Source organism: Ursus arctos, unplaced genomic scaffold, assembly GCF_023065955.2.
Source record: "Ursus arctos isolate Adak ecotype North America unplaced genomic scaffold, UrsArc2.0 scaffold_3, whole genome shotgun sequence".
Classification (NCBI taxonomy): domain Eukaryota; kingdom Metazoa; phylum Chordata; class Mammalia; order Carnivora; family Ursidae; genus Ursus; species Ursus arctos.
Window position 1 is genome coordinate 100,732,623 of NW_026622985.1, and position 23,593 is coordinate 100,756,215.

A 23,593-nucleotide genomic window follows, 5' to 3' on the forward strand; every position below is an offset into this window, starting at 1 on the left:
TTAAAAATGGGCAGAGGACCTGGAAGAGACATTGTTTCCAAAAAAGACATACAGATAGCCTACATGAAAAGATACTCAACATCAGGGAAAAGCAAATCAAAACCACCTCACACCAAAAACAAACAAATAAGCAACACCGCACACCAGTCAGAATGGTGAGTATCAAAAAGACAAAAAATAAGTGCTGGTGAGGATGTGGAGAAAGGGGAACCCTTGTGCACTGTTAGTGGGAATGTAAATGGGTCAGCCACTTTGTGAAACAGTATAGATATTCCTCAAAAATTAAAATTGAAATACCATATGATCCAATATTTCCACTACTAGGTATTTACCTGAAGAAAACAAAAGTATTAATTTGAAAAAACGTATGTACTATATGTGTACTGCAGTATTTTTTACAACAGCCAACACACAGAGATAACCCAAGTGTCCACCAATAGATGAATGGATAAAGAATATGTGGTGTGTGTGTGTGTGTGTGTGTATATATATATATACACACACACACATTTATATATATTTATATTTTAATATATTTTAATATATATTTAATGTTTAATAATTTATTTTAATAAATTTAAATAAATTTATTTAATTAAATAAATTTAATATATACTTAGATAATATATAAACCTATTGAATGCACATTAAATAGATACTATATATATATTTGTATTTTATATTTATATATTTAAACATATACATGTGTGTGTATGTGTGTATGTATACATACATATACACATACATACATAATAGAATATTACTCAGCCATAAAAAAGAATGATATCTTGCCATTTGCAGCAACACGAATGGACCTAAAGGGTATTATGCTAAGTGAAATAAGTCAGACAAAGAAAGGCAAAATACCATATGATTTCACTTACATGTGGAATCTTAAAAAAAAAAAAATGAAAAGCAAACAACCAAACAAAATGGATTCTTAAATACAGAAAATAAACTGGCAGTTGCCAGAGGGAAGGTGGGTTGGAGGATGGGTGAAATAGATAAAGGGGATTAAGAGGTACAAACTTCCAGTTACAAAATAAGTAAGTCACTGAGATTAAAAGTACAGCATAGGAAATATAGTCAATAATATTGTAATAATGTATGGTGACAAACGGTGACTACATTTATTGTGGTGAGCACTGGGTAGTGTACAGAATTATTGAATCAATATGTTGTATACCTAAAACTAATATAACATTGTATGTTAACTATACTTCAATTATAATTTTTTTAATTAAAAAAAAAAGGCTAGGCATTTGGGAGTTGAATTACCCAGTCACAAGTAATCTAATAATACTTTTAAAATACATTGTTAAAAGCTAAAATTCTTTTTTTTTTTTAAGATTTTTTATTTATTTGATAGAGACAGACAGTGAGAAAGGGAATACAAGCACGGAGAGTGGGAGAGGAAGAAGCAGGCTCCCAGCGGAGGAGCCCAATGTGGGGTTCGATCCCAGAACACCGGGATCATGCCCTGAGCCAAAGGCAGACGCTTAACGACTGCGCTACCCAGGCGCCCCTAAAAGCTAAAATTCTTAAATTCCAGGTATAAGATTTGAACCTAAATTCAAATTGGTGCATTATAATCAAACTGTACTACCTAGCTTTTCATTCAAGGCTGATGGGCTTCAACTATTTTAGGGTAACCAGAGGGAATGAGTATCATAAAAGAGTCATGGGTGCAAATAGGCTCAAGGACTGCTACCATGAACACATTTCTGACAAAATCTTGGCAGAGAAATGAGGAAAGTATAATTGAGCCAATAATCTCACCACAGCTGAGAGCCATAGACACTGCTTTATTTTAAGGTCACTAAATCAAAAAATAGAGATGTTAAGTATCCTTTAACATTACAAGGTAACCACTAAAATAAAATTAAAATTCAAGTTACCCTAAGAGCCAGGAAAACAACAATAAAACAAAAATCCAGACTATGTAGCAAAAGACAGGAAAACAACAATATTATGAAAATAATACTATAACAGATTAAAGATGAAACATTAAAATCAAAATTGTAAATGAGACAAATTATTAAAAGAAATCTCTCGCAGATAATGGACATATCTAAAATAAAGTGACTTGGGCGCCTGGGTGGCTCAGCTGGTTAAGGATCTGCCTTCAGCTCAGGTCATGATCCCAGACTCCTAGGATGGAGTCCCCCACTGGGCTCCCTGCTCAACGGGGAGCCTGCTTCTCCCTCTTCTCTTCCCCTCCCCCCATTTGTGCTCGCTCTCACTCTCACTCTTTCTCTCAAATAAAATCTTTTAAAAAAATGAAATGAAATAAAGTGACTCAAAAAGATTGAAAACAAAAGGATAAACAGAGACAAACCAGGCAGATGCTAACAAAGAAGCTGTCTTTTTTTTTTAATACGGTGTGAAGACAAAATAGGGCAACTTATGAATAACGGTATAACCCACAAGAGAAGAAAGAATCCTCATGTACCAAAAACACAACACCAAAATAACTTTTTAAAACTGAATATGCAAGGGAAAATGTAAACCACTACTTTAGTTGGTAGTCTTCAACTCACCATGAAAGAAAAAGTAAATGCAAACCAAACAGATAATAATAAATAGGAATTTTTAAAAGTAATGAGAATGCCCTAGTAAATAAATGGGTTTATCATACTCAATGTTACATATCCCTATAAATCCATGTCCTGCCACCCCAATGTCCCAGGCCCTCACGACTAATCTGCTTGTTTCTATGGATTTGCCTATTCCAGATATTTCATATAAATGAAAACATAATGTGTCTTTCTGTGTCTGGCTTCTTTCCCTTAGCATAAGGTTTTCAAGGTTCATCCATGCTATAGCATGTACCAATACATCATTCTTCCAGACTTTTTATAAGAAAAATAAAACTCTATTTGATTAAAAACACATTGAATGTTCTGTTGCTAGCAGCTCAAAGCATTCTTTTCAGATACATTTGCATATGTTCATTGTTTGTTTATAACTGCAACAAACCACCTTTCAGAGATAAGAAAACAAAATTAGCAATACTCTATCTCCAGAACAATTAACATGACTTTGAAACACAAGCTGATATACACTTTTCTGTTATTAGCCCCATCATAATAAATTGCCGTGTCCGTCAATTTGTGCGTCAAAAAGGGTAAAACAGTATTTTCTCACAATTAACAGAGACCTTTAACAAGGATTAAATATTCTGTTTTTCAAGATTATCACAGTGAATGTCAAATTCAGTAATGTCATCTACAATATTACACTTTATTACTTACTGATATTTTTCAGATTCTGTATATTCTTACATAGTATCTCACCAACCAAAAGTTCCGTAAATCCCTTCTAAGACCCAGACTCCAGCGAAAGGTAAAGGAAAAACGGCTTTACTGGGGAGAAGCTGGCACCAGAGCCGCTGTCACTCATGCTTTGTCCTTCGTGTTCTACATCCCAAGCGCAACTATTCTACCCACAAAGTTAACAGTACTTCGCACGACCGCGGATTTCCATTAAATGTTTCATGGAAATAAAATCTGTCTCCTAAACGTTTTATTAGTTTAGACATATTAAAGATACTAATACAAACAGGAATTTGTTTATTAGTTTATTGGTTTTATTAGTTTAGACACATTAAAGATACTAATACAAACAGGAACTATCTTATACGTCTCTTGAATCTTCCTGAGTGCCTAGATAAATAATTCTAAAATAAACTGAGTAAATTATATTCCTTCCCACTGCTGGTTCCTTAACCTCCATCAGGCCCAATCAGGGAAAGTGGAAGACACTTTGAATAGGATGAAAGACAGAAGTTTAATTAAGACTGGATGTGATTTTTCAATATGTGAGAGTGACCATAAAGTTATGAGATGAGCCAAAGTTGTCACCAAAGGAAGGGAAGAGATATCCAACAAAGGGTCCTTGCAAGCAGCAGGGGGAGAAATGAAACTGCTTTACAACGATTTCCTACCAAGTTTACCCATGCAATAACCAGTTAAGTACTGACATCTGAACGATATTAAGTCTTCCTTCCAGGAAAGGAATAGCTACTAATTCAGATCTTCTTTTTTAAACCAGAGTACAGTTTTCCTCACATAGATCATGTACATGTTTTGTTAGCTTCATATCTAAGCATTTTTTTTCTTCGTGCTAATGTTAATGGTATTGTATTTTTATTTTCAAATTCTAATTTTTCATCCTCGTATACAGAACAGCAACAGACTTTTGTGTATTAAAGTTGTATCTTAATGTCTTGCTATAATCTATTAGTCCCAGGAGTTTTGTTATTATTGACTTTCCGGGATTTTCTACCTAGCTTATCATGTGATCTGAGAATGAAGACAGTTTGCTTTTTCTCTTCCCAATTTGTAGACCTATCAGTTCCTTTCCTTTTCTCACTGTATTAGCTAGGACTTCCAGTGCACTGTTAAAAGCAGTGATAAGAGGGGACATCCTTGCCTTGTTCTGATCTTAGAAAGCTTTTGGTTTCTTCATTATGATGTTAGCTGTAGATATTTTGTGGATGTTCTTTATCAAGCTGAGGAAGTCCTCCTCTATTCTTGGTTTGGGAGCTTTTATCATAAATGGGTGTTGGGTTTTGTCAAATGCTTTCTGATAGGATATTAAGAGGATTATATGCTATTTCTTCTTGAGTCTGTTCATGTGATGGATTACACTAAGTGATTTTTGAATGTTGAACCAGCCTTGCACACTTGGTTTTAATAAATCCCACTTGGTCATGGTGTATAGTAATTCTTTTGATATGCTATTGGATTTAGTTTGCTAATATCTTCTTGCAGAACTGTGCATTTATGCTCATAACAGATACTGGTCTGTAGTTTTCCTTTATTGCAATGTTTTTGTCCAATTTTAGTATTAAGGTAATGCTGGCCTCCTAGAATGAGCTGGAAGTATTCCCTCTGCTTCTATTTTCTGTTAGAGAATACAGAGAATTGGTATCATCTTCCTTAAACGTTTGGTAGAATTCACCAGTGAAACCATCTAGGACAGTTTGGAAGGTCAATTGCTGATTCAATTTCTTTAAAAGATATGTTTCTCATTCTATTACACCTTATTTGATTTCTACCATTCCTTGGTTCTTAAAGTTTCCATCTCTTTGCTTACATTATCCATCCGTTCTTGCATGTTGTACACTGTTCCCATTATCACCCTTGGCATGTTAATTAGTTATTTCAAATTCGGGCTTTATAATCCCCAAGTCTCTGTCCTATATAAATCTGCTTCTGATGCTTGCTTTGTCTCTTCCAACTGTATTGTTTGCCTTTTAGTTTGTTTTTAAATATTTTCATTAAAAGTCAGACATTATAGGGGCACCTGGGTGGCTCATTCAGTTAAGCATCTGCCTTCCGCTCAGGTGATGCTTCTTCATCTCCCTGTGCCATTCCCCCTGCTCGTACTTTCTCTCTCTCTCTGTGTCTCAAATAAATAAAATCCTTAAAAAAAAAAAAAAAAAGTCAGACATTATATATATGGTAAAAGGAACTGGGGTAAATAGGTCTCAGTGAGGTTTATGTTTAGCTGTGAGCTGGGCTGTTTACTGTTTGATGGAGCTGTAGGAGTCAGAAGCTAGAATGTCCTCTAGGGTGCTTGGTTTTGTCTCCCCTGTTGCCTTTGGTTTTCTCTAGAGACTTCCTCTTAAAGAGAATCTGAGCCTTGCAGTTCTTTTAGCTGTAATCCCCTGTTATTATACAGAAGCCTGACTGATGTGGTTGAAAAGGGTGGTTCTGGTAAAAACAATTTCCCTTGAGAGCAGACCTTTTGTCAAGGTGAATAAAATGTTCTGGTTATTTCCCAGAATGGTTACTTTCCCTCTCTCCTGCCAGAAGCACTAGGGGGACTTTTTTTATTTATTTATTTTATGTTTTATTTTATTTTATTTACCCTGAGAACCTAATAGAGCTCCTAGAAGTGTGGAAGCACCCCCTAAGAAGACTGGACCTCTGGAGGTTCAAACTCTCTAGCTAGTCCACACTAAATCTCTAGCAATTAATTACAGCTTAAGTGTTCCTACCAGTACTAGCTACTTATAGCAGGCTTCTGCTATATAGGCTTTTGTTTTGGATAAACTGTGATTCTACATATCCACCTCTCTTTCCAGTTTTCAAGGCAGCAATGTGCCCTATAATCTCAATGCTCTGATGAATCTAAGAGGAGTTGCTGATTTTCAAATTCTTCAGCCTTTCTCCCTGTTGGGGGATGGGAATGATGACTTCCAAGCTCTTTTCAAATTGGACTGGAAAGCAGAAGTCACCTATATGTTTTATGGTTTTATCTCCTACTTTTACATCTTTGATTTACTTGGGAATTATTTTTTGTGTATGGTGTATATGATGTAAAATAGTGTTTTAAAAATACTTTATTCTCTGTGGGGAACTCTCTTGGGTTCATCAGTTGGCAGCTGCTTGGGAATCTTCTTCTGATATGCAGTCTCTGCACCGATTTAATCCAGATGAGATATCCCAGGGCTTCTTTCTAACTTATTCTGTTTTACTTTTAATTTTAAATGTAAGTTTTTGGTTGACAGAGTAAAAATTATTTTAATCCTTTTTTTAAAAAAACACAAGGTGTAAGATCATAATGGAAAGTGCTTTCTCCCCCATTTTAATACTAAGTAGTTTGGAATAATTTTTAATCTCTTAATGTGCCTATTTTTTTAAAAGAGAAAGGAATTCAGTTATTACAATGTACTAATTAAATTAATATAAGCACTCCCTACTATGGCAACTTACAATAAAAAATAAACATTACTTGTAGGAGGCTATTCAAATTGTGTTGTATATGTCATTATTTCTGTGCTTATCTTACGTATTTTTTGGCAGTTAGTCTAAAAGAGAGTTCCTTTACCCTGGCACTTTTAACATTATAGGCCGAATAATTCCTTGTTGCTGCAGGGGTCCTTTGCAATGTAGGAGTTTGGTATCATTTTGGTCCTCTACCCACCAGATGCCAACACATAATCCACGACCCCCCCCCCCCGCCAAGTAGCTACATTGCTACGTTTTCTGGGGCGGTGGGGGGGGGGGGGACCCAGTTGAGAATTACTGGTCTAATAAATGAATGCTGAATGTGGAAAAAGGAAATGATGTAAAGATCGTATTATTTGGTGTTAATTTTTTCAAATTGATAATAATACAATAATAGTAGGGGACTTCAACACCCCATTCATAGCAATGCGCAGATCATCTAAGCAGAGGATCAACATGGAACAAGAGCTTTGAATGACACACTGGACCAGACAGAATTCACAGATATATACAGAGCATTCCGTCCTATAGCAAAAGAATACATATTCTTCTAGAGTGCACATGGAACATTCTCCAGAATAGATCACACACAGGGCCACAAATCAGGTCTCAACTGGTACAAAAAGACTGGGATTATCCCCCACATATTTTCAGACCACAATGCTATAAAACTCGAACTCAATAACAAGAGGAAATTTGGAAAGAACTGAATACATGGAAGTTAAAGAGCATCCTACTAAAGAATGAATGGGTCAACCAGGAAATTAAAGAATTTTAAAAATTCATGGAAACAAATGAAAATGAAAATACAACTGTACAAAAACTTTGGGATATAGCAAAGGCGGTCCGAAGAGGAAACTACATATGCAAGCCTTTCTCAAAAAATTAGGAAAGTCTCAAATACACAAGCTAATCTTACATCTAAAGGAGCTGGAGAAAGAACAGCAAATAAAGCCTAAACCAAGCAAAAGAAGAGAACTGATAAAGATTAGAGCAGAAATCAAGGAAATAGAAACCAAAAGAACAGTGGAACAGATCAACGAAACTAGAAGCTAGTTCTTTGAAAGAATTAATTAGATTGATAAACCCCTGGCCAGACTTATCAAAAAGAAAAGAGAAAGGACACAAATACATAAAATCATGAATGAAAGAGGAGAGATCAAAATCAACACTGAAGAAATACAAATAATTATAAGAACATATTATGAACACATTAGGCAATCTGGAAGAAATGGATGCATTCTTAGAGATGTATAAACTACCAAAACTGAAACAGGAAGAAAGAGAAAACCTGAACAGACCCATAACCAGCAAGGAAATTGAAGCAGTAATCAAAAATCTCCCAATAAACAAAAGCCCAGGGCCAGATGGCTTCCCACAGGAATTCTACCAAACATCTAAAGAAGAATTAATACCTATTCTTCTGAAGCTGTTTCAAAAATTAGAAACGGAAGGAAAACTTTCAAACTCTTTCTATGAGGCCAGCATTACCTTGATCCCAAAACCAGACAAAGACCCCACCAAAAAGAACAATTACAGACCAATATTCCTGATGAACATGGATGCAAAAATTCTCACCAAAATACTAGCCAATAGGACCCAACAGTACATTAAAAGGATTATTCACCACGACCAAGTGGGATTTATTCCTGGGTTGCAACGGTGATTCAACATCTGCAAATCAATCAATGTGATATGCCACATAAATAAAAGAAAGGACAAGAGCCATATGATCTTCACAATAGATGCAGAAAAAGCATTTGACAAAGTACAGCATCGTTTCTTGATTAAAATTCTTCACAGTGTAGACATAGAGGGAACATACCTCAACATCATAAAAGCCATCTATGAAAAGCCCACAGCGAATATCATTCTCAGTGGGGAAAAAGAGAGCTTTTCCCCCAAGGTCAGGAACACGACAGGGATGTCCGTTATCACCACTGCTGTTCAACATAGTACTAGAAGTCATAGCCTCAGCAATCAGACAACAAAAAGAAATAAAACACATCTGAATCAGCAAAGAAGACATCAAACTCCCACTCTTTGCAGATGACATTATACTCTATGTGGAAAACCCAAAAGACTCTACCCCAAAATTGCTAGAACTCATAGAGGAATTCAACAAAGTTGGCAGGATATAAAATCAACGCAAAAAAAAAATCAGTTGCATTTCTATACACTAACAATGAAACAGAAGAAAGAGAAATTAAGGAGTCGATCCCATTTACAACTGCACCCAAAACCATAAGATATCTAGGAATAAATCTAACCAAAGAGGCAAAGGATCTGTACTCAGAAAACTATAGAACACTCATGAAAGAAATTGAGGAAGACACAAAGAAATGGAAAAACGTTCTATGCTCATGAACTGGAAGAAAAAATACTGTTAAAATGTTTATGCCACCTAAAGCAATCTACACATTCAATGCAATCCTTATCAAAATACCATCAACTTTTTTCACAGAACCGGAACAAATAATCCTAAAATTTGCATGGAACCAGAAAAAACTCCGAATAGCCAAAGGAATGTTGAAGGCATCACAATTCTGGACTTCAAGCTCTATTATAAACCTGTAATCATCAAAACAGTATGGTACTGGCACAAAAACAGACACATAGATCAATGGAACAGAATAAAGAACCCAGAAATGGACCCTCAACTCTATGGTCAACTAATCTTTGACAAAGCAGGAAAAGATATCCAATGGAAAAAAGGAAGTCTCTTAAATAAATGGTGTTGGGAAAATTAGACAGCCACATGCAGAAGAATGAAACTGAACATTTCTCTTACACCATACACAAAAAGACTCAAAATGAATGAAAGACCTCAATGTGTGACAGGTATCCATCGAAATCCTTGAGGAGAATACAGGCAGCAACCTCTGAGACCTCGGCCACAGCAACTTCTTGCTAGACAAGTCTCAAAAGGCAAAAATGAACTACTGGGACTTCATCAAGATAAAAACCTTTTGCACAGCAAAGGAAAACAGTTGACAAAAACAAAAAACCGACAGAATGAGAGAAGATATTTGCAAATGACATATCAGATAAAAGGCTAGTATCCAAAATCTATAAAAACTTATCAGACTTAACACCCAAAGAACAAATAATCCAATCAAGAAATGGGCAGAAGACATGAACTGACATTCTCCGAAGAAGACATCCAAATGGCCGACAGACATAAGAAAAAATGCTCCACATCAGTCAGCATCAGGGAAATACAAATCAACACCACAATGAGATACCACCTTACACCAGTCAGAATGGCTAAAATTAACAAGTCAGGAAACGACAAATGTTGGTGAGGATGTGGAGAAAGGGAAACCCTCCTACACTGTTAGAAGGAATGCAAGCTGGTGCAGCCACTCTAGAAAACAATACGGAGGTTCCTCAAAAAGCTGAAAATAGAGCTACCCTACGACCCAGAAATTGCACTACTGGGTATTTACCCCAAAGATACAAATGTAGTGATCCAAATGTTTATAGCAGCAATGTCCACAATAGCCAAACTGCGGAAAAAGCCAAGATGTCTACCGACAGATGAATGAATAAAGAAGATGTGGTGTAATATATACAATGGAATATTACTCAGCCATCAGAAAGGATGAATACTTGCCATTTACATCAATGTGGATGGAACTGGAGGGAATTATGCTGAATGAAATAAGTCAATCAAAGAAAGACAATTATCATATGGTTTCACTCATATGCGGAATATAAGAAACAGCACAAAGGACCATAGGGGAAGGGAGGGAAAACTGAATGGGAAGTCATCAGAGAGGGAGAAAAACCATGAGAGACTCTTAACTACGGGAAACAAACTGAGGGTTGCAGGAGGGGTCGTGGGTGGGGGGATGGGGTAATTAGATGATGGGCATTAAGAAGGGCATATGATGTGATGAGCATTGGGTGTTATACACAACTGATGAATTACTGAACACTACATCTGAAACCAATGATATACTATATGTTGGCTAACTGAATTTAAATTAAAACATATATATACATATATAAAGAAAATGAATCTAGACAAAGACCTTATTTATACCTTTCACAAAAATTAATTCAAAATAGATCAAAGTCTTACATGTAAAACATGACTGCAAAAAATGCAGGTGATCTTGGGTTTGCCAATGACTTTTTAGATACAACCTGAAAAGCATAATCCATGATAAAAATGATAAATTGGACAGGATTATAATTAGAAACTTCTGCTCTATGAAAGACACTCGTAAGAGAAGATATGCCACAGGCTGGTGGAAATTTGTACAAAACACACAGCCAGTAAAGAAGTGACCCCAAAATATAGAAAGAATTCTTAAAACTCAAAAAACAAGCCAATTAAAAAGTGATCTAGAGATCTGAAGAGAGAGCTCACCAAAAAAGATAAGCCTCTTTCTTTACCACACACAAGAATTAACTCAAAGTGGATCACAGATATAAATGTGACAGCTAAAATTGTAAAATTCTTGGAAAAAAGTACAAGAATCTTTATGACCTTCTAGAACATGACATAAATACAAAAGGGACAAAAAAATTTTTATAGGTAAAGTGCATTTCAACTAGATTAAAAACTTTTGTGGTGCAATCAAAAAAGTGAAAAGATGACTGAATGAAAAGAATAGAAGAAAATATGTATATGCAAGTCATATGTCTGATAAGGGCATTATGTCCAAAATATAGAAGGATTTCTTACAACTCAATAAGGGAAAAAAAAAAAAGAACCCAATATGAAAAAAGACAAAGGCTGAATAGACATTCCTCCAAAGAATATACACAAATGACCAATAAATACACGGAAAGATGTTAAACAACACTAGTCATCAGGGAAATGCAAATCAAAACCACAATGAGGGGTGTGTGGCTGTCTCAGTGAGAAGAGCGCGCAACTCTTGATCTTGGGGTTGTGAGTTCAAGCCCCACATGGGGTGTAGAGATTACTTAAATAAATAAAATCTTAAAACACACACACACACAATGAGATAACATTTCATACTCACTAGGATGGCTATAATTAAAAATCAAGGGGCGCCTGGGTAGCTCAGTCAGTTGAGGGTCTGTCTTTGGCTCAGGTCATGATCCCAGGGTCCTGGGATGGAGCCCCATGTTGGGCTCTCTGCTCAGTGGGAAGCCTGCTTCTCCCTCTGCCCTCTACCTGCCACTCCGCCTGCTTGTGCTCTCTGTGTCAAATAAATAAATATAATCTTTAAAAAAATAAAAATGACAGTTAATAACAACTGTGAAAGAGGATGTAGAAAAATTGAAATGCAATAGAAATGTGAAATGGTGCTCCAACTTTGGAAAACAGTTTGACGGCTCCTCAAATATTAAACATAGAGGTATCATACAACCCAGCAATTCCGTCCAAGAAAAATGAAAACATACACCCACACAAAAACTTATACATGAATGTTCACGGCAGCATTTTTCATAAGAGCCAAAAAATGGAAAAAACCTAAAGGTCCATTAACTAAAGAATGAATAAACAAAATGTGGCACATCCATATAACGAAATATTATTTGACCACAAAAAAATGAAGTATTGATGCACACTACAATATGGATGAAAAAACATCATGCTAACTGAAAGAAGCTAGACACAACAAAAAACACATATTGCATGATTCAATTTACATGAAATATCCAGAATGGGCAAATCCATACAGACAGAAAGTAGATTAGCGGCTGCCTAGGACTGGAGGGAAGAGAATTCAGGGGGAAATGGGGAATAACTGCTACTGGGTATAGGGTTTCTCCTGGAGAGAAATAAAAATAGTCTAGGATTAAATTGTGGGGATGACTATGCAACTCTTGGATATACTAAAAACCACTGAATTGGGTGAATTATATGTATGTGAATCATATCTTAATAAAACTCAAAAAAAAACAATTGAGTTTGTTTCTGTGAAGCATTTCCACTGTTCTGATGAGAACAAAATACAGACACATATATGAACTGTTAAATATAAATTGCATAATTCCAGTGACTGCACATGGGTTCAATGCTCTTACATCTGCATTTAAAACTAGTACTGCACTATTTCTATACACTAATAATGAAGCAATTAAGAAAACAATCCAATTTATAATTGCACTAAGAAATAATAAAATACCTAGAAATAAGCTTAACCAAGGAGGCGAAAGACCTGAACTCTGAAAACTATAAAACATTGATGAAAGAAACTGAAAATGACGCAAATGGAAAGACATCTGTGCCCATGGATTAGAAGAACAAATATTGTTAAAATGTCTATACTACTAAAGCAATTTACAGATACAACGCAATCCCTATCAAAATACCAACAGCATTTTTCACAGAACTAAAATGAACATGGGGCACCTGGGTGGCTCAGTCGGTTAAGCGTCTGCCTTTGGCTCAGGTCATGATCCTGGAGTCCCGGGATTAAGCCCCATATCAGGCTCCTCACTCAACAGGAGTCTACTTCTCCCTCTGACCCTCCTCCCTCTCGTGCTCTCTCTCACTCACTCTCTCTCTAATAAATAAAATCTTAAATAAATAAAACGAACAATCCTAAAATGTGTATGAAACCACAAAAGACCCTGAATAAACAAAGTCATCCTGAAATCGAAAAACAGAGTTGGAAGTATCAAAATTCCAGATTTCAAGTGAACATTCATGTACAAGTTTTACTACGGAGCTGTGGTAATCAAAACAGTATGGTACTGGCACAAAAACAGACACATTGATCAAGGGAACTGAATAGAAAACCCAGAAATAAACCCCTAACTATATGGTCAGCTAATCTTCAACAAAGGACACAAGAATATGCAATGAGAAAAACACAGTCTCTTCAACAAATGGTCTTCGGAAAACTGGACAGCTACATGTATAAAAATGAAACCGGACAGCTTACTTACACCATACACAAAAATAAACTCAAATCAAAACCACATTGAGATACCACCTTACACCAGTGAGAATGGCAAAAATTGACAAGACAGGAAACAATAAATGTTGGAGAGGATGTGGAGAAAGGGGAACCCTCTTACACTGTTGGTGGGAATGCAAGTTGGTACAGTCACTTTGGAAAACAGTGCGGAGGTCCCTCAAAAAGTTAAAAATAGAGCTACCCTATGACCCAGCAATTGCATTACTGGGTATTTACCCCAAAGATACAGACGTAGTGAAGAGAAGGGCCATATGCACCCCAATGGTCATAGCAGCATTGTCCACAATAGCTAAATTGTGGAAGGAGCCGAGATGCCCTTCAACAGACGAATGGATTAAGAAGATGTGGTCCATATATACAATGGAATATTACTCAGCCATCAGAAAGGATGATTACTCAACATTTTTATCAACATGGATGGAACTGGAGGAGATTATGCTAAGTGAAATAAGTCAAGCAGAGAAAGACAATTATCATATGGTTTTACTTATTTGTGGAACATAAGGAATAGCAGGGAGATCATTAGGAGAACTAAGGGAAAAATGAAGGGGGGGAAAACAGATGGGGGAGACAAACCATGAGAGACTAAGGACTCCAGGAAACAAACTAAGGGTTTTAGAGGGGAGGAGGGTGGGGGGATGGGCTAGCCCGGTGATGGGTGTTAAGGAGGGCACGTATTACATGGAGCACTGGGTGTTATACATAAACAATGAATCATGGAACACTACATCAAAAGCTAATGATGTACTGCATGGTGACTAACATAACATAATTAAAAAATTAAATAAAAAAATAAAATAAAAAAATAATGATAAACTAAAAATGGTTACGTACCTAAATATGAGACCCAAAACCATAAAAAGCCTAGAAGAGAGCACTGCAAGCAGTAATTTCTCTGACATTGGCCATAACTTTTGTCTCGATATGTCTTCTGAGGCAAGGGAAGCAAAAGCAAAATAAACTACTGGGGCTACATGAAAATAAAAAGTTTCTCCACAGCAAAGGAAAAAATCAACAAAACTAAAAGACAACCTACGGAATGGGAAAAGATATTTGCAAACGACACATCTGGGAAAGGGTGAGTATCCAAAATATACTTTTAAAAAAACTTATACAATTCAACACCCAAAAAAACAAATAATCCAATTAAAAAATGGGTAGAAGGCATTAACAAACATTTCTTCAAAGAAGAATCAATGGCCAACAGACACAGGAAAAGATGGTCAACATCACTCATCATCAGGGATATACAAATCAAAATCACAATAAGATATCACCTCACATCTGTCAGAATAGCTAAAATCAAAAATATGAGAAACAACAAGTGTTGGCGAGGATGTGGAGGAAAAAGAAACCCTTGGGCACTGTTGGCAGGAACGCAAACTGGTACAGCCATTGTGGAAAACAGTACTGAAGTTCCTCAAAAAATTAAAAATAGAGCTACCCTATGAACCAGTAATCACACTACTACTTACCCAAAGAATATAAAAACACTAATTCAGAAGGATATATGCACCCTTATGTTTACTGCAGCATTGTTTACAATAACTATGGAAGCAGCCCAAGTGTCCATGAACTGATGAATGGAGAAAAAAGACTGGTATCTATATACAACGGAATATTACTCAGCCATAAAAAAGAATGAAATCTCGCCATCTGCAACAACATGCATGTATCTAGAGACTATAATGTAAAGTGAAATAAATCAGTCAGAGAAAACAAATACCATATCAATTCATTCATATGTGGAATTCAAGAAACAAAACAAATGGACAAAGGAAAAAAGAGACAAACCAAGAAACAGATTTAGCTACAGAGAACAAACAGATGGTTACCAGAGGGGAGGGAGGTTCATGGAGAGATGGGTCAAACAGGTGAAGGGGATTAAGAGTACACTTAACTTGATGAGCACTGAGTAATATATGGAACTGGTGATTCACTATACTGTATACCCGAAACTAATTAATAATACAGTATGTTAACTACACTGGAATTAAAATAAAAAGTTTTTTTATTTAGAACAACACTGAATATCAAACAAAGAACAACACTGAATATCAAACAAAAAACACCATGGCAATTTAGGGGAAAAAAACGCATAATAAAAGAAAGAGCTTTATATTTTAGTACCTCTAACGGCATTTTTTCCCCTGCTTTTTGAATAAAGAATCCATATTTTCACTTTGAACTGGGCCCAAAAAATTATGTAGCCAGCCCTGGAACATATTTAAAAGCTACTGCATGGAACTTCCTGGAGGATAAGTACCGAAGCAAAATCAGAATACAAATATGAAAAAAAAATTTCCCATTAGCTTGCTCTTTCATTATCTAGATGCCCCTCAAGTTAACAAAGCTACCTCAAGTGCTCTTGGTAACTAGAACTCTGAAACTCATTCAAAAATCATCTATTCTTAAAGAAGCTTAATTCAATACATCAAAGTCAATAGAAATAATAAATCCCAATGTACTAAGTAATAATTATGTTTCCAGTACCATACCAAGCCCTTTTCTACCATTATCTCAATTAATTATCACACCTTTAAGATAGGTGTTACAAATCCCATTTTCATAGACAAGAAAATTAAGCTTCCAAGAGATAAGGAACTTGCCCAATATCACACAGCCAGTAAATAGCAAAGATATGACTGGAACCTACACTGCCCCAATCCAAACCAAACAAATCTACCTCCTTGCTCAGCTTTCAGTACTGCTGTGCAATAAAGAGCAGCTCAGGCTCTCAATAAAATATAATAGTTAAAATTTTGTGTTTTGAAAGAAAGTATTACACTATGAATAACAATAGTATAGGCCTCAATAAGACATCTGATATTCAAATATACAACATCAACAAACTCATACATCAATCCCATAGAATCACTAAAGAATCATGAATTAGCATGCTAGTGAAATAACCCTGCTTGCAGTCCTAGATGGTCAGCTTTCTGTCAAATTCCATATTTAGTTATGATGCTCTTTGAAAGATACATAGATTTGAGGAAAATTAAAATAATGTTAGATAAATGACTTCTAAAGGCCAAAACCTGTACTTTAAAAAGTATGTGGGGGACACCTCGGTGGCTCAGTCGGTTAAGCATCCAACTCATGGTTTCGCCTCAGGTCATGATCTCAGGGTCATGAGATCGAGCCCTGCATGAGGCTCCTTGCTGGGAGCCTGCTTAAAATTGTTTCTCTCCCTCTGCCTCTGCCCCTCCCCGCCATGCTCTCTCCCTCTCTCTCTCTCTAAAAAAAATTAATTTGTTTATGAAAGGGTATGTGGAATGTTCCTGAAACTTAAGCCCCGAAGAAGATATGTGAAAAACTGATATTAATTAAATATCAGAATACTTTAACAATTCTATCTAGAGAATCTATGGCCTACACAACTGAAACACTACAAGTTTTATCACGAGTCCTGCCACAAAAAGACCCACAAAGAAAAGAAAATGATATTGTATTCCCTCTTCAACTTCAAGTTCCCAACTTGAAGTACATGCAAATTTAATTCTACAAAGCTTTTTAAAAAACAAAAAACTCTGGCATCCCCAAATTTCAAGTCACTCCTGGTGAAGATGGGTCAGCAATGGAAAGACAAAGTGATGACAGAGAAGGAGTTTTTGCAATATCACCTTGGGAAGGCAAATCCAAGCCGCAGAAGGCACCCCACTACCGTCTATGGGGGCAGCAGGAAAACAGGAACATGAAAGATTACAAGTGCTCTCACATGGAGTCATCACAGGCAGAGCTAGGGTTCGACACCCAGCGATTGGGAAAGGTCACTCAGAGCGTTTCCCACCACCACCACACAAGTTCTTCTGTGCTAGTGGAATGATAGCAGGGAGCTGGGTCCCAGGAGTCAACAACTCTAAGCCAAAAATCAGAAAGACATCTGGATGGAAGGACAGACAGAAGGAAATACTTCTCATAATGCATATTATTCAAAACAATCCAAAATGCATTACAAGGATCCCACTGAAACTCCAGGGAAGGGGATTCTGAAAGTTCTAACAACAACAGATAACAGATATTAACAGTATAAAATTAGAATTTATCGTCTTTATTGTGTGCCCTTTCTGAATTGTTTCACCTTAAGTGCTAAAACATTTACAAGGGCTTTCAAAAATAAATTATGAGCTTTGTTGCCTCATGTCTGTTTTTTCTCATAATGCCTTAAGTTCTCTGAATTATCTTACCACCAAGGTTTTCAGAAAATTAACCTATACTACTATATTTGTACATAATCTTCAAAACCTCATCATGAGTAAATATCTATAATTACCTTCTACAAATACGGTGCAGAATAAAACAAAAGCATACAGCTCTCAGAGAATATATATTCTATCCTACTGTATAACATTAGCTTGGAAACAAAAGGAAAACTAACACTAGAAATCGTGCTGAAATGATATAGCATTCTTTGGATGCCTATACCTCTCAGGAAATATACTTCCAACTATCACTTAAGACGGAAAGAATAAAAAGAAAAAAAAAATCTTACATGCAATTAGAAATGCCTCAGTCTCCTTTAACCCCAAGTACAGAACTAGAGAGAAGTGAGGTATACTCACAAGAGCAGTGAAGGTCAAAGCCTCCTGATGAAGGATTTGAGTGGCTGCTGTAACCAATTACCACAAACTTAGTGACTTAACACAAATTTATTACCTCATGGTTCTAAAGGTCACAAATCCAACATGGGTATCACTGGGCTAAAATCAAGATGTCAGCAAGGCTAGTTCCTTCTGTGGACTCTACGGAGAACCCATTTCCTTGACTTTTCCAGTTTCTGGAGGCTATTCACTTTCCTTGACTTACCTTCAAAGTGCTTCACTCTACCCTCCTCTTGTTGTCACATCTCCTCCTCTGACTCTGACTCTCCCACCTCCCTCTTGTAAGGACACTTGTGATTACACTGCATGCACCCAGATAATCTAGGACAATCTCTCCCTTAACATAATCACATCTGCAAAGTCCCTTCTGCCATGTATGATAACATAAAGGTTCCAGAGATTACCACATGAACATCTTTATGGGCTACTGTACCACCTACCAGGGGAAATTCATTTAACCCAGTTTAGCAAAATCAAATACAAAGAATTCTCTGTACCTCTATTCCATTCCTTTTTGCTCACCTATTATAAAATCAATATATGTCAGCTATTGGATTTCTATTTACTACACCATTCCACTATAAGACTTTATGGACCACACTGAGAAAGAGAAAAGCAGCCCCTGACATCTGGAAGCTACCCTGCTACTACCAGCTAGGCCTTAATGTCGCTACAAAGTGGCCAGCAGCTCAGAGCGAGGCACTCACAGCTACGTCTTGATGATTCTCCTCTTGAAAATAAATAACTTCGGAGAACATCAATGGCAGAGAAGGGCACTCTGTGACCGTAACGGACAAAGAATAAACAACACCACTCTGTAATCAGACCTGAACAAAGCAAAAAACATGAATACCATCCAAATCATAAAAATGACCAAATATCTCCCTACCATGGCTTATATGAATGACTTGCTTCTTTACCAACTAGTTTTAACTTCACCCCACCCAGTCTTCTTTCCTTCTATATAAGATTAAGATAATCACAGAATTACCTCTGCTTCCTAACAGCATTCAATAAAGATCAAAGCCCCATTTCCTTAAATGCTTTCCAAAACACCCAACACATGCCCAAATGCTATTTTTACAAGTTCCTTTCAAATGCTCTCTTATTGAAACACCCCACAGTTCCCAATGGTATGCATTTTCCCTACTGCAGCATGCAATCAACCCAACTTGTCCAACTATAGGTATATCCCTGGTAGACTTTGCTGGAGAGCAGTAACAAAGCTCAGAAAAGACTACAGACCTCCAAACAACTGCATTTCTTTTCTGTGTGTGTGTGTGTGTGTGTGTGTGTTATGTTAGTCACCATACAGTACATCATGCAAACAACTGCATTTCAAATTTAGATACAAGATTGATGATCAGGTCCCATCTTCTGCCCAACCTCTCTTCTCAAGAGGGAAGGGCTAAAGTTTTTGTTTTGTTTTTTTTTTAAGATTTTATTTATTTATTTGACAGAGACAGCCAGCGAGAGAGGGAACACAAGCAGGGGGAGTGGGAGAGGAAGAAGCAGGCTCCCAGCAGAGGAGCCCGATGTGGGGCTCGATCCCAGAACGCCAGGATCACGCCCTGAGCCGAAGGCAGACGCCCAACCACTGCACCAACCAGGCGCCCCAGGGCTAAAGTTTTTATCTGTGGTACATGGAGTGAGCCATGGAGATGATGGCAAGACCCTGGTAGAAAAAGGTAGGTAAACTCACCTAGGGAAGCAGTGTAAGAGAGGATGATTCCTGGCACCTCCATTATATCACCACTCTATTTGGCCAAAAGGAAGCCAAGTAAATTAAAGGGTCCTAAAATCTCCACTGTTGTAGAAGTGCTAGTGAATCCCAGAACTGTTCCCAAAAATACTACAGCCAAGTTAGGGAGCTTAAACCATAGCCAGAAAATTCCCTGCCACCTAGTTTCATAGGTTCTCCTTGGTCCTTTCATTAGCTTTACAGGCATTTTATGTAACCAACCTAGTTGGATCCCACATAACCCCGTTATGGTGGAGGTTTAAACTTTATAGGACCGCAAATATAGTACAGGCTGTGAAATCGGTCTGCCTGGATTCAAACTCTGGCTCCATCACATGCTGACTATGCCACCTTGGCTACATGCTGTGAAATACCTACTTCATATGCTTGTTGGGAGACTCAAATGAGATACCTAGTAAGCACTCAATAAATGTTATTTATTATAATTTAGTGAAGGGATTATGAGGATTTTTTGGTACTGTTATGTATTAATCTGCAACCATTTTAAAGTAATAGCTCTATCAGTGAAAGTGTTATCAACATAAGAAAACCATCTGGAAGGTACCATCTAAGTAAATGCACTCAAAGAATAGATGTACTGGGGTGCCTGCGTGGCTCAGTTAAGTGACCGGCTCTTGATCTCAGCTCAGGTTTTGATCTCAGGGTTGTGAGTTCAAGCCCCTTGTTGGGCTCCATGCTAGGTGCAGAGCCTACTTAAAAGGAAAAAAGAATAGATGGACCAAAAGACAAGTGATGCTATGCAACTACGGCAGGTATAAAGAACCAGAACATACAAATTACTGTCCATATTTCAGTTCTCCTGCTGGGTATTTAATAAGCTAGAGTCAATGTTTTAGTATCCTGGGTAATAGTTCATGGGTGCATACTATTTAAAAATAGGTTAATCAAAAGCAGGTCACACATGAACCAAAGAAAAATTTGTGTATGATTCAAGGATTATAATTAATCCAATTCTGTGCACCTGAAGTTCAAAAGAAAAAGGAAAAAAAGCCAGCAAAAGGAAGAAAGAAAATAGATCATTACCACCTGGTTAATAGATTTTTGCTATGTAATCATTGACGTAATTGACAAGAGAACTCTTGAGATACTCATAATACTAAAAACAAAACAGGATTATTACATGACTATAAGTTAAACACTATACAATATACAAAAATTAACTCAAAATGGATCAAGGACACCAAATGTAAGAGTTAAAACTCTAAAACTTTAAGAAGAAAACATAAGTAGAAATCTTCATGACATTGGATTTGGTGCTGATTTCTTGAATATAGCACCAAAAGCATAGGCAAAAAAAGAAAAAATGTGTAAAATGAACTTCATCAAAATGAACAACTTTTGTGCATCAAAGAACATTACCAATAGAGTAAAAAGGCAACCCACAGAATGGAAGAAAATATTTGCAAATCTGACATTTCATAAGGGATTAATATCCAGAATATATAAAGAACTCCTGAAAGTCAACAACAAAACAACCCAATTCAAAATGGGCAAAGGACTCAAATAGATATTTCTCCAAAGAAGATATACAAGAACCACATAAAATCGTGCTCAACATCACTAATTATTAGGGAGATGCAAACAAAAGCCACCATGAGACACCACTGTACACCCATTAGGATAACTTTTATTTTTTAAAACAACAGAAAACAACACGTGTTAGTGGAGAAACTAGAATTCTCAAGCGCTGCTGATGGGAATGTGAAATGGAGCAGCCAGCATAGAAAACAGCATGGCAGTTCCCAAAAAAATTAAACATAGAATTTTTTTATGTGCTCTCACAATTCCACTTCTGGATATGCCCACATCTAAAAGAACTGAAAGCGAGGTCTCAAAGAGATATTTGTATACCCCTGTTCATAGCAGCACTATTTACAGAGGCCAAGAAACAACCCAAATGTCCAATGATGAATGAATAAACAAAATGTTGTATGTCCATACAAGTGAATATCATCCAACATTAAAAAGGGAAAAAATTCTGACACATGCTATGAAATGCATGACACTTGAAAATCTTATACTGACTGAAATAAGCCAAACCTGAAAGGACAAATACTATATGATTCCACTTATATGAGATAGCTGGAATAGTCAAATTCATAGAGACAAGAGTAGAATGGTGGTTACTGAGAGCCTGAAGGAGAAAGGAATGGTAAGTTAATAACTCATGGGGACGGTTTCAGTTTGGAATGACAGCAAAGTTCTAGAGATGGACAGTGGTGACGGTTGCACAAGATGTGAATGTACTTAATGCCACTGAATTGTACACTCATACATGTTAATTGTACGCTATGGATAGAGTATCAGAAAAAAAGGTAAAACTTATAGCATTACATGGCAAAACCAAAAAAAGAGTTGAATCAAAGAACTGGCAACATGTTCTAGAGAAAACTCAAGTATTTATATTCACCCTAAAAAAGAATAATTTGAGAAAAGAATGCCAAAGACTGGAAACGCAATCAGCTGGTTCACTTCTGCACAGCTTCTGTACAGGGTGGAGTACATTCACCACCCAGAGGTGCTGGTTTGGAGGAAGCTGGGGTGACAAGGGGAAAAACTAAGGAACTTTAAAATCAGCACCAAAACTAAGTTGTTTCCAGAGTAGCAAAGGTAATAAAGCTCTTGGCTATTATAACATGATCCCTTTCTCAATCCAAATGATAGAATATCTAATTAATTAAAAAGTAAAGCCAAAAACAAACAGATCAATGGAACAGCATGGATTACAAAATTAAACCCCACAATTACAGTTACCTAAGTCATGACAAAGGTCATAAGTGGTGCTAAAGAGACTGGACATCCAGGCGGAAAAAAAAATGAAGGCTCCTACCTAAAAACATACACAAAAAATAAATTTCAGATGAACTGCAGATCTAAATGGGAACAGTAAGTCAATAAAGCATTTAGAGAAAACACGGATAATATCTTCATAATTTTGGACTAGGCAAAGATTTCTTAAACAGGACACAGAAAGTACTGACCATAAAAGAATTTTTGTTAAAGTGAACTATATGAAAATTACGAATTTCTGCTCATCAGAATATATATCATTGAGTATTAAAGCATCCACAAAATGGAAAAAAACTGCAATACATATATACATGACCAAACTATCATATTCGGAAAACATAAACCTTGCAAATCAATACTTAAGAGATTAAAGGACTAATTTTAAAATGGGGTAAAGTCTTGAAGACGCTTCACAAGAGTTCCAAATTACCATAAATATATGAAAAGGTACTCAAATTCATGAATTATCAGGTAAGTGCAAATACAGTTTTTTGTTCAATAAATACGATGAGATGCTTACTACAATGTCTCAAATTAAAAGACAGAACTTGCTGAGTGTTGGTAAAGAGGCGCAGCCAGCTCGCACACAGTGCTGTGGGAGTGTGCACTGGCACAAGCACTCGGGAAACCGCAGAAAAGCCGTCCCACTCCGACATGCACACACATGTGCACCAGAAACCAAGGACAAGAAGCGCCGGAGCCCACACCCGGGCACTACGGAAGCGCCCATCGGAAGTTGTGCTATAGTCACACAACCACAGCATTCAGAACGCTCCTTATTCCAAC

General features: G+C 36.7%; 1 protein-coding gene across 3 annotated transcripts in view; it reads right to left on the reverse strand.

Moving 5' to 3' along the window:
• The window catches only part of LMBR1 (limb development membrane protein 1), a 180,989-nt gene that overhangs the window by 156,258 nt on the left and 1,138 nt on the right, over positions 1-23,593 (reverse strand). The window lies entirely within an intron of this gene.